General features: G+C 38.0%; 1 long non-coding RNA gene across 1 annotated transcript; it reads right to left on the minus strand.

The window, feature by feature from the left end:
- Positions 1–664: 664 nt before the first annotated feature.
- Positions 665–12,124, minus strand: LOC146545084 (uncharacterized). The gene is made up of 2 exons (XR_014881595.1): positions 2,182–12,124; positions 665–1,062 (listed from the first exon to the last, which is right to left on the minus strand). It is a non-coding gene; the product is annotated as an uncharacterized LOC146545084 (long non-coding RNA).
- Between the last annotated feature and the right edge of the window lie 1,233 nt (positions 12,125–13,357).

Consider the following 13,357-nt stretch of genomic DNA (forward strand, 5'->3'; position numbering starts at 1 on the left):
AATAAAATTAAAAAAAAAAAAAAAAATCCATGAAAATATAACCATTTTAAGAGGAGTCAGTAAGATGGTGCTCAGTGATTGGGAAGTGCTCTGAGAAAGAAATAAAAAAAAAAGACCACGGCTACGTAATTAAACACTCTTATCAGGATGGATATCCACACAGGAACTGAGTTAAAATTGCACAGGCAACCTTAATTATGATTTTTCCTGACTTTGCAATCTTAATCATGTTCTTTTAATCTACTTCTGTATTAGTAATTTTAATGTCATTTGGCAGTGGCACTATGAAAAACACTCACAAAGTTACCATAATGAACTTGATGTCAGCAGAAAAAAGAAACATAAGACAACTTATTTAGGACACTGGAGATTTTTTTGTTTGTTTGTTTTAACTTTTCATAGCTGTGTATATAAATGAAGCAACTCTGATCACAAAGTTTAAAATAAATCCTTAATTTATAGTAATAAATAAATAAATAAAAACCAGCAGCACCTGCATGACTTTCTCAGTTGTTTCTTTTCAAAATACTTTTTCATCACTTACCTATTCCACTTTATTTTCTTGTCTTCCACTTTCTCAGTTCTGTTATGGATACAGGTTTTTGATGAGAAGCACCATCAACATAAAACTTAAAAAAAAAAAAAAAAATCAGTGAAACAAAAATGGATTAATTCCTCAAAGGTTTTATTTTCCAAACCTGAAGTAAATTATTTCCAATCATAGCTGTTCTTTTGGTACAGTATAGTCTTAATCCTGATGGAAAGTCCTACCTACATGTTAGAATCATAGAATCACAAGGTTGGAAAAGAGCTGCAGCATCATCTAGTCCAACCATCAATCGATCTCCCTGTTATTCCTGCCCTAGATGTTAACAGGCATTTCCAAACCTCATGATCCTGAGTTCAGTCAAGAATACCAGCGAGGAGCAGTTTCCTGGATAGAACAAATCTCCCACTTTATTTCTGAATGTGATGGGTCCATGAAAACAGCCTGCAAATGGAGATCCTGTTGTGGTAGCTTGAGTATGGAAGTAGAGAACATGTAGATTTACAAGGGAGTGTCTGAAAAGGAAGAAAAGAAAGCACATGAGCACATGAACAGCACAGAAAGCAAAGATGAATCAGATTTCCTGAAAGAGGAAACTGCTCATTTTGTTTCCTGCTCTGCTCAGGAATCTGTATTCTTTGCAATCTGGTCTGAACAGACATAGATAACTTTGTACTATCAATGCAGCCTTTAGTGGGAACTGGCCAAGGCAATGGTACTGCAGTGCGATCTCACATCTTTGTAAAACATCTGAATTTCTGTCTGGCAGTTATTTCCTTGTTTTGGTATTAAATACATATGTGCTGGAGTTTGATGGATTGGGAAATCTATGATTGGCTTCCGGATGGAAAACAGTTTCTCCAGGAAGGTTGTTAATTGTGAAGGGCACATTTCTTTCCTGGTAACAGTTATCTGCTACTGGTGGGCCTATAAACAGCTCTAGAGATCAATTGCCTTTAGGCCAAAGGCAGATACTTTTTAACAAAATATATCACCTTGTAGCAGGGAATTCATTCTGAGGCATTATCTGAACCATACTGAAAAGTTTCCAAAAGCTTCATTGAACATCTGTTGAGTGTGTTCCTTAGTTTTTGCTACTAGCAGAAGCAGAGAAAAAGTGCGGGACGTTCTCAGCGTGGTCCTCAGCTGCAAATCCAGTCAACCTTAAATTTCTCCCAAGTCCATTTCCTAGCACCATTCTGATCACGTGCAAAATGCACACATCCCCTCTGGCTACCCTTAATTTGGGCATAAAGCTACTGAGGAGAGGGATGGAAATCTATTTCACAATAAATGAATGACTTTATAGAAGAATAAATTATTCAAATTAATTAAGCTTTGTATTTTGTTATTTTCCCCCCTTTGTGAGTTAACCAGGAGCAGCTTGCAATCTTCATGATTTCATATAAATCACGAACGTATTCATTATTCACTAAGCAATTTCTATAAATCAGCCCTGAGCCTATGCAGTTTTATCCTGAGATTGTTTACTTTTTTTTAAAAAAAGAAAAAACACAGTTCTCATTGGTTGCAAATATCGAGTTGCATTTTTTGTCTGTTGCCTGAATGGTTAAACTTAATGGAACAACTTTACATTTGTAAGAGATGAAAATATGATTTCCACAAATACTTACATGTATTTAATATTTGGTCTTTCCATGAAAAATTCTGCCAGCAGAGCCATTCACAAAAGCATTTTCCAGAAAGGTGTCCAAAGTAGATGGTTGTGGTGGGGAGAACATAAAATATTTACCTGCATTCAAAATTTAGAATTATTTTTATGCTATTCACCCACGTACTCTTATTTGTAAGGGGAAGGTGTATCACTGTGTCAGTTTTGGTAAGTTTTGGGACAACATAAAATCAACAACAATTAAATGATTAAAGTAATGATTTTAACAAGGGCATATATTCGTGCTGTAAAATGAATATTCTGTTTTAATCAATGTGAAAGAAAGAATGTGCATGAATCAGCAACAGGGCCTACATCCAGTTTATAGGCTGCTTTAATTGAAAAGATGTAGAAAAGATGATTGGGAAAGTGACTAAACAACTTACACACCAAAGACTGCATACTCACCTGCTGTACCAGAATTAAAGGCATAAATCTGCACCTCCCCACAGCCCAGCTAAGAGCTATCAGCACAGCTCTAAGGAACCCCAAAAGCTAGCAAATCTGGGCAAGTTGGGTCACATGGAGAACACACACGCAAACACACACAGGATGCTGCCTTGCCAGAGTTCGACAAGAAAGTCCCTCCGCCGTGCTTTTATAACTACACATTAGTGAGGTGGAACATGTTTTCTGGGTCAAATTCTTTCAGACTATATATTTAGATTCTTTTTGCACAAATTCCATAGTTAAACAACTGCTGGATATTATTTATGATACTGTTTTTACAAAGAATCTGTTATTCTGATATTTCTTTAAATGCGGTCATTCTCAGCATCTCCTGTAACACATTACCATATTTTTGCTGGTGATACCAAGCCTTCTTGCCTCTCTTGTGCTTTCCCAGACTTTGTTTTTAGACAGCTTGTTACACGGCATTATGAATCAGATTGTTCTTTCCATTCCTTAACTTGATTCTGTATCAGCAAGATTAAACAGCTGTATGAACATCTCATCTTTTAGAGCCATTTATTGTCTTTATTTATTCCTATTTGATTTATGTACTGTAATTACTCCACCTGAGTACTTTGCAGCAGGCTGCCTACCTACTTTCAGTGAAACTTCAAACAGATCTTCACCACCAGTCTGTTCCTGTGGCACACGACACTGAGGTCTACTTTAAAGACTTGCAATTTTCAGTGGCTTTCCGTCTCACAAATTAAACATTCACACAAACCCTTATATCACAGAGCCATACTTGCTCATTACCTAATGATCTGCCTTAAACAGCATTTCTTATATGAAATAACAACATGTTATTCCAGCACTGTGGTTACTGTCTCCTAGCAACAGAACTTCTTAATAAGGCACTTTTTATTTGCTGGGGTCTGTGTCATGAATACTTTAGAAAGCCTTAATTTTCTGTATAGGTTCCCTAAATTAATCAATCCTTTTCATTATGAGCTTGATGACCTATGAAAATGGTTTATTATTAACATAATACCACAATAACTCAATCTCCAAAATACGGTATCTTTAAATCCCTTTGTACTAATGTTTCATTTCAACATCGCATTTAAATTAAGTGGAAGAAACTTCTTTTCTCACATAACCAGAATTTTCTGTCTAGACAGTTTTATGCTCATGACTGCAGGTTCTCATAAGCATATTTGTAAATTACTATAGTAGATCACAAATAAATATATCACAATAAAAGAGTTTTATGTTGTATAAATTCCTTTCTAATAAAAACAATGAACTTTTTGGCTATGTTCAAAACATAAAAAGTGGATTTTTAAAGAAAGCACAAATCTGAGTAAATAATGGGGAAGCCCCTATTGAAAATACTAATGGATTTGTTTTAAATTCATTAGTTTCCTTAGACTTGCCATTATCTAAGTAACAAAATACAACATTGCTGATATCTGATAGATGATTAATTTCTTGTAAACTTTTTAATTTCTTGTCTATCTTACAAAATTATATGCTTACAAGGTAATCCTGGAAATCATGCAGAAATAAGTGCAATATTGCTTCTAAAGACAAATCATTTATTTGTAAGAAATTTGTTTGGAAAAATAACACGTGTATTTCCTACTTCCACAATTTTGAAACAAATCTGATGTTCTAATGTTTGTATTGTTGGTAACAACGTACTGCAAGTGTAGTTTGCAGAAAAGTTAAGATGTATGCCAAAGTAATTTTGTTTACGTACCCAATTGCAATGCCAATTTGCAAGCCCTCATTAATACACCAAGAATGAGGACTTAAAGTATGTTATCACAGATGGACCTATGGAATAATGTGCTGAAAGAGGCATCTGAAGTGAAAGAATTGAACTAGTGGCCAGTTCAAAATGCAGGCATACAACTAAGTTATGAAAGCATTCATGTGAAGATCATGTTCACTGAGTATCTGTGGTGATGAACAGAGCAGTTTTTCTATCTTCCAAAAGTACAACAGAAAAGGTGAGAAAGAGCCATTTCTCTGTCAGTTGTTGGTACCTTTGATGACTTACCAACCTGCAATTGACTAATCTGGGAAGAACTGGGGGTTATTGAAGATGAATATTTGGGAAGTCATATCATACATGCTTCTTTTCCCTCAAAAAGAAGGAATGAGCTAAATCTGTAAGGTGGGCTATATTAGCGAGCTAAAATGTTTGTGGGGAACCAAGAGGTACATTTTGATTTGTGAAGTAATAGGAAGTCTCTTATGACACCTCTATCATGCTTCAGTTGGCCCAGTCCTTGTAAAAAATTCCTTCTCTGAGAGAATAAGCAGGGTCAGGTAATCAGGAAGGCTTTTCATTCAGCAGAGTAATAATGGTTCAAAAGTTGTTATGTAAGCTACTCTCAACATAAATACAGTTGTAGCAAACCTTCAAAAAGAAATGGCCAGAAGAACTAAAGTTATTAATGTACAGAGAATAAAAATGAAGTATGAGGAATATTACTGAAACCCAAAGGAATGGATAACAATACTAGGACACTGAAACAAGTTTATCTCAGGATCTGTACTATCTTTTCAGCTGATAGATCAGAATGTGAGAAGCCTGACTCACAAATTCAAAGATGTGATAACTGGAGGACATCTACTTGCAAAAATAGCAAGTAGGTGAAATTTTCAATGAATGGCTGTCAGCAGTAACAGGTTCAAAAAATTTACTACTTGTTTAACAACAATCTAGAAAATATTCAACATTTATAGCTTTTAAAAATGTGTGCAATAATTGATTAGTGAGCATGCTCAGCAACGAACAGAGAAGTAATAATGTCCTTAAAAACTAAAGAAGAATTAATCACTTAAATGAAGAATTAATAACTTTAAAATGAAGTGGATGCATTGAAAAAGAGATATTGCATTTCATTTACTTTGTTTGAGCAATATATGGTGCAATGAACAACATAAAATATAACAAGAACTTTCAAAGAGCCAGTTCCTGAAAAATTTAAGCAACTATCACCATAACTGTATTTTGCAATTAAAGAAATTAGAGAAGTTTTAGTGAAAACTGGTAACAATTACTAGCTGTCCCAAAATGGATAATTAAATAAGATCCTGAAAACAAAATATAGATAGATAATTTCTATCTGATAAAGAAATGTAAATTTGGATCCATAGTTGGGAGTTTCTAAAAGTATGTCTATGTAAAAAATAAGAATCTAGTGTTTCAAGTAACCTGATATGGCTCCTAAAGTACCTATATAGGACAGACAATAACAGACACGTCAACAAAGAGACAGATGCTAAGAAATAAAACAATTTTTGTCAACAAGCTTCATGTAAATGGGTCTTGACAAATGAACCACAAATGTTTTTGAGAGTATATGATGTTTGGATGTTAAAAAAAAAAAAGTTTTGTTGATGGAGAACTTGGATTTTAAAATAAATAAATACATCCGACTTAGTACTATGACATCTTGATTTTGTAAACTTACAGTTTAAAAATGGCAGTATATAGAAGCAGCAACACACACTTTACCACTACTTTATCAGCATACCTGAAGATGAAATGATTGGGAAAACATTAATGAATTGGGTAGCTAGCTAATCAGTGAGGTACTTTAAAGATAATTTTTGGTCTAAATCTCATCAATATTTTTAACTGATTATCTGGGGATAACCCCAACGAATGAGAATAGAAAATCTTTGGTGGCTAAGCGTTTCAATTGACAGATTCACAGAACAGTATGTAATGAGGGAGCTGGTTACTGCCACAAATAGTCTGAATCACTTGGATAAATGGTCACAACATGCAAAGGTGACAAAGGTTTTTAATATATCCTAAAATGCAAAAAATACCTCTGCAAAGAAGCAACAAAAGTTACAAGACAGTATTTTCTCAATACTCGTACTGAGCAGAAGACAGAGAGAGGATCTGGATTTACAGGTGTTTTTGTTGTTGTTTTAAAAATGAGCAGTCTGTAAAGAATTTAGTTTTAGACAGATAAAGACAAAACAACATTCAGTGACTTAAATCTGAAGGGAGAGGAATGTAATTTAACAATTTCTGCTTAACAGTGCAGTTGCATGAGCGTGGTGGTTTCACCCTGACAGGTAACTAAACTCTGCCACACTGCTCTCTCACTCCCCCTCCTCAAAGGAACAGGAGGAGAATATAAAACAGAAAAGGGCTCGAGGATTATGTTAAGGACAGGAAGATTGCTCACCAATTACTGTCATGGGCAAAACAGACAAAGCACAGGGAGATTAATGTACTTTTTTTTTTTTTTTTTTGCCTATTACTAATAGACTAGAACCTGTGGAGGCTCTCCATGGGCTGTACCTCCTTCAGCCCTCATCCACTGCTGCACCGCAGGTTTCTCCATGGCTGCACACGGAGATCTACTCTGCGTGGTGTCTGTGGGCTACAGGAGAACAGCCTGCTCCTCCGTGGGCCTCTGCTGGGCTGCAGGGAGCTTCTGCTCCACATCTGGAGAACCTCCTGCCCTCACCTTCAGCTGCAGAGCTGTTTCTCTCCCATATCTCCACCTTCCCAGTTGCTGTTGTGCAGCAGTTTTTCCCTTCTTTAAAACTGCTTTCGTAGAGCATACCCAGCATTGCTCACGGCTCAGCTCCGGCAGCAGCAGGTCTCTTCTGGAGCACCTGGAGCTCCAGAATGGGGCAGTACTGGGCTCTGCCCTTAAGACTCCTGGTACCACAACCTTACTACAAAAACCCAATACAATAATCTTCCCATTTTCTTGAAACTGGCAACACTGTATGCTTATTAGTATGCTTTTTTTTTTTTTTTCTCTCCCCTGGGGAAAAGGCTGGCAGGAGAGAGGGAAGGGACAGATTCCCTCACTTGAATGCCAGGAGCTTTTCAGCCGTAATGTCAGCTCTGCTCATTCTCCTCATCTAATGCCACATGCTTTACTCGGCCAGATTACAGTGTGAACAAAAGTTCAGAGCAGTTCAGACATGACTGCAAAGGAGCAAAGCACCATGAGGAGGATGGCGCAACAAGGACATGATGGAAAACATATGGTGGCCAAGCACAAATGCTCACCACAAGGGTAAAAGCCCTCAGTAGTTGTATTCAACCCAGACGTATATGGTAACAAGTGTTTTGGAAACTGCATGCTTAAATATCACATGTGCTACATTTTCTACAGAACTGCAAGGATGCAAAATAATCATCTTATGTATATCAGCATCAGCACTGTTACAGAATCACAGAATGGCCAGGGTTGGAAGGGACTTCAAGGATCATGAATCTCCAACCCCCCTGCCACAGGCAGGGCCACCAACCTCCACATTTAATACTAGACCAGGTTGCCCAGGGCCCCATCCAGTCTGGTCTTGAACATTTCCAGGGATGGGGCATCCACAGCCTCTCTGGGCAGCCTGTTCCAGTACCTCACCACTCTTTCTGTAAAGAATTTCCCCCTGACATCCAACCTCAATCTCCCTTCCCTCAACTTAAAGCCATTTCCCCTTGTCCTGCAGTTATCTACCCCTTCAAAGAGTTGATTCCCCTCCTGTTTGTAGGCTCCCTTTAGGTACTGAAAAGCTGCAATGAGGACACTCTGCAGCCTTCTTTTCTTCAGGCTGAACAAGCCCAGCTCCCTCAGCCTGTCCTCATAGAGGAGGTGCTCCAGTCCCCTGATTATCTTTGTGGCCCTCCTCTGGACCCTCTCCAACAGTTCCCTGTCTTTTTTGTACTGGGGGCTCAACACTTAGATGCAGTACTCCAGTTGGGGTCTCACAAGAGCAGAGTAGAGGGGGACAACCACCTCCCTGTCCCTGCTGGCAATCCCTCTTTTGATGGAGCCCAAAAGTGGCAGTGCTGGGCCTAGTGCACCCCAAGGAACAGTTGGCCCTTCAGCCTGTCAGGGTAAACTGCTGGCTCATGTTTAACTTGCTGTCAGTCAGAATCCCCAGATCCCTTTCCGTGGAGCTGATCTCCAGCCTTTCATCCACCATCTTGTCATATATACAAGGTTGCCCTTTCTCAGTTCCCGAATCAGGTAATCACTCTTGATAAATTTCATAAGATTAGTGACAGAACAAACCTCTCATTTGTCAAAATCTCTCTGCCAAAACAAAATAAAAAATCATCACAGATGTAAGAACTTAGCAGAAACCTGGATATTCTAATAATTAGTTCATTAAAAATAAGCAAAATTGTCAAACAGGCACATTATACTACATATTTTTCTACACTGGATGAGAATCAGCGGAGAAATATTCATGCCATTGAAGCCAGTGGAAATTTTTTCATTGACAATAGCAAGACCAAGGTTTAACTCCAAATGTCTGTTTCTCACATGGACACAGTAAGGTCTATCACATCTTTAATTTCTTGCTTTTTAAGACTTTGAGATTACTTGCTGAGGAAGAGACTCAAGTTAGGGAAGACTATTACTCAGCAACCTTAATTGTTTTAAAACAAAGCTTTAGTTTGATTTATTTATTTTTTCCACTCCTAGTGAGGAAATAACAGATCTCTGTCCCTAAGTGTTTCTAACCAAATTAACAGTGAACATTTAGACTGAACATCAATGGAAGGCCTTAAGCAAGCTGCCCGTCGAAGCAGCATCTTTTCATAGCTCAACCCTTTCCTGGTTTTTGCATTCGTGTCAAAGAAAACCTCAGCTCTTAAAGAAAAAACAAATTCCTCCAGACACACTAGCTGCTGGCTGATGTAAAGAAGCCAATTCCACAGACATGAAAAAATGATGCTTTTGTAAACAAACAGAAATAAACACCTGCTGGGTTTCATTCTCTGCAATAAAAGTGCTCAAGAAAAATACAGAAATGTGATGGAGTTCATCCTCAAAATCAAATAACAGAATTAGTTTCTTACTATGCCACCAAAAACTCCTGATTGAACAGACCCCACAAGCTTCCAATCACACTGAAGCTAAGCTGTCCCCAATCACATACTCTGAAAGATTTTGGTGCTCCTAATCATTGTATGTAACATGCTGAGCTATCCAAAGGTTTCAAGAAAAAGACAAGGCAACAACATATGGCCTAAGCAGACTGTTCGTGTCTTTCCCTAAACAAGACACAGTTTCACCTTAGACTGACCTTGCAATTACAGGCTACTGGGAGCAGTTATGCACTTGAAAACAGTCAGCACAACAAATGACAGGGACAGGAAAAGCCTCAGAAAATATTGAACGCAGAAGGCTCTCAATAAGCAAGCTATGTACTCTGGCTGTGGCCAATTCTTGTGCCAATTCTCCTCTGATCAGGCAGGCTGCTACCTGAATCTTAAAACTGAAACATGCATGTAAAGGAATCCTTTGTAACATCACTCCCTATACATCTGAAACAATGATAAAAGCTTCTCCAGAGGTGCACTTATAGCAATTTGTGGCCAAGGTCCTGAAAAAAAAAAAAATCATCTCCAAAATAATAAATTTTAGTAACTGCAAAGTAAGCAAAGTGGATTAATGTGCCTGCTTCATCCAGCAGCAAGAACAGAATCTGAATAGTTTTTCCTGAGCAGGTATTAAGCAGCTAGGGAAAATTTGCATTGCCACTTGAAATAATTCATGCCCATAGGACTCAATTCAGTAATGTTAATAAAATTTAAGTCCAGAGTCTGCACTCGTTACAGTTTAGGAAACAACGAAATTTCAGCAGTAACCCACCCACCAAATTCTCCATAACTAATCTGCACCTACTCTTATATATGTGGGGCAAGAATAATTTTCCAGACAAATGCACAGACCTTAGAAACCTGCTAATGTTAGATTAGAAGATATATATATATATATATTTTAATTGCACAGAAATACAAAAGCTTAAGGATGTCTTTGTATTACTCTTATGCCACAAGCTGCAGCTGATGTATCATTTCTTTTAAACAGCTGTACATTTAAATACATGCACTTGGTTTGCACAAAAGATGAACATAATAAATATTTTCAAATGGTCCAAAATCCAGAATTGCTTTGTAATTTACTAGAGGGTTTTTATATACACTATAGGACTACAACTAATGACAAGCATTATAGATAATTGCTATTTCTTGTCAGGGAAACCTTTTTCTAATACTTTTTTTTTTTTTTTTCCCCTTCAAATTAATACTGGCTTTACATCAAACATGGATCTCAACTTGATGATATCCTTTTAGGAGGGATGCGGTAGATCAACAGATGACAACGTTAAGAGAAACAGACGTCAGGTTTACTCATTAAAAGAAAAAAACACTCCAGAGATTAGAAAAGCTAAAATATGTTTTCCTCTGTATTATTCTTGTGTTTGATTATTAAAGGGCTTTTCTCCTAGTAACACAGTAACAGTCACTACCTCTTCTTCCTCCACAACTTCATGTGACACTTTTCTCACTGGAGCTCTTAGCAAGCTACTCTTAATGCTTTGCTGCTCTGAGAAAGTATTTTTTTTAGACAAATTGAGTGCTGTATACCTAAAAATTAGACTTGGAGAGGGGAAAAAAATCCCTTTAATTCAACAGGTTTCATGAAACACCTCTATGCCAGAAGACACCAAAGCCATGGCTGGATTTCCAGGGAAAGGAGGGTGTTTATATATTGCATTTTTAAAGGCATAATATGTGCTAGATGATGTACTCGTGGGGAGACAACTGATTTAAAGAATGCCACTCAGTTGCCACCTCCATCAGATCAGGTCAAGAATCCAGGAGATTTTATCTCAATAAGCTAGGAAAGAGTCACTCCATGGGGGGAAGCAAGCCCTGGAGAAAGACTGTTACACAACTGCTGCTGCTGCTGCTGCTGCTAGCAGTCAGGGCCATTAGCCAGGGTGTGCTTGCATCTGTAAGGCTGAAAAACAAGGAGATAAAATTCCATCACTGACACAGCACCCTGATTTTACTTTCATGAGTTGCTCAATTTAAAAACAGCAAGTGTTTGGATTCTTACATCCTAAAATTAAAATTACATCAATTCAACTTTGAGGACTCAGAGCTGTCGCAACCGAAGAAGAGAAAGGAGCCCCCAGGAGGACTCCCAATGGTTACTTGTTCATTCCAAATGCGAATGCTAAATCATATTGATCTTCTGATCACTACAAATTATTGGTAAGCTCTGCATTAAAACAGACTGCTGTAAATTGGAGTTGACAGTATTATCACTGAAAGAAATGCATGAGCTCTGTGTTTGCCAAAGTGTGACCTGCTGGTCTAATGGTGCAGCACTGTGGCACTGCAAGGATTGCTATTTCTCATCCAACTGCTCTTCTCAAGCAAATTATTTCGTTCACATAGAATTAACTTTTCTTAAAAGCATTTCTTCAAACTAGGCATACGTTACCACTTAATAAGAAAAAAGAACAAAACACAAATGATATTAGAACACCACTCCCATTTTGCTTGCTTCCCATCTCCAGGTGCAATCACACAAGACTACTGCACCAGGACCATTAATGCCTTTTCAGACAGCCTCATTTAGTTAAACCAGTCTCAACATACACGTTGACACTAGTACATCCGCAGGCAGGTCCCAGGAATCAAACTTAGGTGGTAGGACACCGGAAGAACCTTACCATGCTAACTTTGTTGACTGGAACAAAGACCTTTTATTGTTTTTCTCACATTTATTTCCATGGAAACTGTAACACACAAAAAACACAATAACACTTCGATTCAGCAAATTCTCAGCTACTAAACATTATTTTTCAACATAGTAACCACCATAAACCATGCATTTTTGACAGCCAGCCTGCATACCATACCTGTAAAAATATGCTCCAGTGGAGGTGACTTACTGTTGACACTACTAAAATGCACCACTCACTGCTCACATTCACTGTTTGGTCTCCACCAACATTCAGCAAATACTGATGAATGTCAATGGGTGCAACTTTTTCCACATGGAGGAATTCAATTCCACACCTTCGCTTAAGATGCATTTCCATGTCAGATACCATTGTCAGACAGCCCCTTTTCTGCCATCTGTCACACAGCAATGAAACAGAATACTGATGGGAAGGATCAGTCCCTACTGCGATACCACCAACATCCACCTCTGACACTGTGGGCCAACACCATAAAATAGGAGGCATTGCTTTTGGAGAAGCCAAGAAGTATATTAAAACAGTATTAAAACAGTTTGCTTAAGAGAATTTCCTCTTACTTTTCAAATTTAACAAATAGCCTGAAGAGTGAGGTAGGGCTGAACTGGAAAACATTGCCATTGGATTGCAATTAAGGGATAGATCTTCGGAATCTAACAATCGGCTGTGCAACTCCTAGTTACTTTAGGTACCTATGCCACATGATGAAGAGATGAAGATCTTGATCTGGGCACACTTCCCTTCTTCCTGAAGGACAACATAAGCAGAGCCTGTGGACAGATGTTCCAAAAGGCACTCAGTGGCAGCTCTACCACCATGTAGAAAAACTGCTTAACTCTACAGGCTACCAACAGAGCAGAGAGCAAATAGAGCACAATTCTCAGATACAAAGCAAGAGCCTGCTGCTTTGGTTTAGATTAAAAGTACATCTGGTTTAATAATCTATTTCCTGGTAGGTCCTAAAGGCTACAATTAAAGTAAAAGATGAGAAACGGGACAAGAATAAAAATTACCTCTCCTGGACCCACACTGTTGGTTGCCCAAGTTAGGAGGGAAAGGGCTTTCTGATGGTTGTGAGCCCATTATTTTGGCTCTCAGATCATTTTATGGCATCAAGTTCCACAATTTCATTAGCACATGGCAATATACATATATTTTCATTTGGTTGCCCCTCAGCTCTT

Source organism: Meleagris gallopavo, chromosome 2, assembly GCF_905368555.1.
Source record: "Meleagris gallopavo chromosome 2, MGAL_WU_HG_1.1, whole genome shotgun sequence".
NCBI lineage: Eukaryota > Metazoa > Chordata > Aves > Galliformes > Phasianidae > Meleagris > Meleagris gallopavo.